The 3076-nt window shown below is 38.0% G+C and overlaps 1 non-coding gene across 1 annotated transcript; it reads left to right on the top strand.

Annotated features, from left to right (window-relative positions):
- Positions 1-1798: 1798 nt before the first annotated feature.
- On the top strand, positions 1799-1906 carry LOC148581845 (small nucleolar RNA R71). The gene has a single exon (XR_015899615.1). It is a non-coding gene; the product is annotated as a small nucleolar RNA R71 (small nucleolar RNA).
- The last annotated feature ends 1170 nt before the right edge of the window (positions 1907-3076 follow it).

Below are 3076 nucleotides of genomic sequence, written 5' to 3'. Positions count from 1 at the left end.
CTAATAAAACATGAAAGAACAAGAAAAATAAAATTAAATAAAAATTAGGTTGCCTCCCAACAAGCGCTTCTTTAATGTCAATAGCTTGACAGTGGGCTCTCATGGAGCCTCACAGATGTTTAGAGCATTGTTGAGACTCCCCAACACCAAACTTAGATTTTGGATATGGGAGTTCAACACCAAACTTAGAGTTTGGTTGTAGCCTCCCAACACCAAACTTAGAGTTTGACTGTGGGGGCTCTGGTTGACTCTGTTTTGAGAGAAGCTTTTTATGCTTCCTCTCCATGTTTACAGGAGGATAACCTTGAGTTGTAAACACAAGGGAGTCCCCATTCAATTGAAGGACTAATTCACTTCTGTCAACATCAATCACAGCTCTTGCTGTGGCTAGGAAGGGTCTTCCAAAGATGATGGATTCATCCTCATTCTTTCCAGTATCTAGGACTATGAAATCAGCAGGGATGTAAAGGCCTTCAACCTTTACTAACACGTCCTCTACTTGTCCATAAGCCTGTTTTCTTGAATTGTCTGCCATCTCTAATGAGATTTTAGCAGCTTGCACCCCATAGATTCCCAGTTTCTCTATTACAGAGAGGGGCATGAGGTTTATCCCTGACCCAAGGTCACATAGAGCCCTCTCAAAGGTCATGGTGCCTATGGTACAAGGTATTAAGAACTTTCCAGGATCTTGTTTCTTCTGAGTCAATGTCAGTTGATCCAGATCACTCAATTCATTAGTGAACAAGGGAGGTTCATCTTCCCAAGTCTCAATACCAAATAATTTGGCATTCAGCTTCATGATTGCACCAAGAAACTTGGCAGTTTGCTCTTCAGTAACATCCTCATTCTCTTCAGAAGATGAATACTCATCAGAGCTCATGAAGGGCATAAGGAGGTTCAATGGAATCTCTATGGTCTCTAGATGAGTCTCAGATTCCTTTGGTTCCTCAAAGGGAAGCTCCTTATTGATCACTGGACGTCCCAGGAGGTCTTCCTCCTTGGGATTCACGTCCTCTCCTTCCTTCACAGGTTCGGCTATGGTGATTAATTCAATGGCCTTGCACTCTCCTTTTGGATTCTCTTCTGTATTGCTTGGGAGAGTACTAGGAGGGATTTCAATGATCCTTTTACTCAGCTGGCCCACTTGTACTTCCAAATTTCTAATGGAAGACCTTGTTTCATTCATGAAACTTACAGTGGCCTTGGACAGATCAGAGACTAAGTTTGCTAAATTAGAGGTATTTTGTCCAGAGTTCTCTGTCTGTTGCTGAGTGGATGATGGAAAAGGTTTACTACTGTTAAACCTATTTCTTCCACCATTATTAAAGCCTTGTTGAGGCTTTTGATCCTTCCATGAGAAATTTGGATGATTTCTCCATGATGGATTATAGGTGTTTCCATAAGGTTCACCCATATAATTTACCTCTGCTATTGCAGGGTTTTCAGGATCATAAGCTTCTTCTTCAGAAGATTCCTCTTGAGTACTGTTGGATGCAGCTTGCATTCCATTCAGACTTTGAGAAATCATATTGACTCGCTGAGTCAATATTTTATTCTGAGCCAATATGGCATTCAGAGTATCAACTTCAAGAACTCCCTTCTTCATAGGCGTCCCACTATTCACAGGATTCCTTTCAGAAGTGTACATGAACTGGTTATTAGCAACCATGTCAATGAGTTCTTGAGCTTCTGCAGGCATTTTCTTTAGGTGAATAGATCCACCTGCAGAAGTATCCAATGACATCTTAGCTAATTCAAACAGACCATCATAGAATATATTCAGGATGGTCCATTCTGAAAGCATGTCAGAAGGACACTTTTTGGTCAGTCCTTTGTATCTCTCCCAAGCTTCATAGAGGGATTCACCTTCTTTCTGTCTGAAGGTCTGAACATCCACTCTAAGCTTACTCAGCTTTTGAGGAGAAAAGAACTTGGCTAAGAAAGCCGTGACCAGCTTGTCCCAAGAGTTCAGGCTATCTCTGGGTTGAGAGTCCAACCACACTCTAGCTCTGTCTCTTACAGCAAAAGGAAAAAGCATGAGCCTATAGACTTCAGGATCTACTCCATTAGTCTTAACAGTATCACAGATCTGCAAGAATTCAGTTAAGAACTGAAAAGGATCTTCAGATGGAAGTCCATGAAACTTGCAGTTCTGCTGTATCAGATAAACTAATTGAGGTTTCAGCTCAAAGTTGTTTGCTCCAATGGCAGGAATGGAGATGCTTCTTCCATGTAAATTGGAATTTGGTGCAGTAAAGTCACCAAGCATTCTCCTTGCATTATTGTTGTAGGGTTCGGCTGCCATCTCCTTTACTTGTTCGAAATTTTCAATAAGGTTGTCTCTAGATTGTTGTAATTTGGCTTCTCTTAGTTTCCTTTTCAGAGTCCTTTCAGGTTCTGGATCAGCTTCAACAAGAATGTCTTTTTCCTTGTTCCTGCTCATAAGAAAGAGAAGAGAACAAGAAAAGAAAAGGAATCCTCTATGTCACAGTAAAGAGGTTCCTTATTGTTAGTAGAAGAAGAAAAGGAATAGGGGTGAAGAAGAATGAAGAATCCAAACACAAGGGTAAGGATAGGAGCAGTGATGTGAGATGAAGAGAAGTGTTAGTAGATGAATAAATAATTAGAAGGAGATGAGGGAGAAGAATTTTCGAAAATTATTTTTGAAAAAGGGTTAGTGATTTTCGAAAATAGTTTTTTTTTTTTTAAAAGGTTAGTAATTTTCGAAAATTAAAATAAAAAATTAGAATAATTAGTTAATTAAAAAGAAATTTTGAAAAAAGGGGAAGGTATTTTCGAAAATTAGAAAGAGAGAGAGTTAGTTAGGTGGTTTTTTTTTTTTAAAAAAGGATAAGAAACAAACAAAAAGTTAGTTAGTTAGTTGAAACAAATTTGAAAATCAATTTTGAAAAGATAAGAAGATAAGAAGTTAGAAAAGATATTTTGAAATCAAATTTTTGAAAAAGATAAGATAAGAAGATATTTTTGAAAAGATATGATTGAAATTAGTTTTGAAAAAGATTTGATTTTTAAAATCACAATTAATGACTTGATTCACAAGAAATCACAAAGTATG

Source organism: Arachis ipaensis, chromosome B10 (genome assembly GCF_059453495.1).
Source record: "Arachis ipaensis isolate K30076 ecotype BB chromosome B10, ASM5945349v1, whole genome shotgun sequence".
NCBI classification, from domain to species: domain Eukaryota; kingdom Viridiplantae; phylum Streptophyta; class Magnoliopsida; order Fabales; family Fabaceae; genus Arachis; species Arachis ipaensis.
The sequence above is the reverse complement of the archived record's forward strand: the minus strand, read 5'-3'. Positions and strand labels throughout refer to the sequence as shown.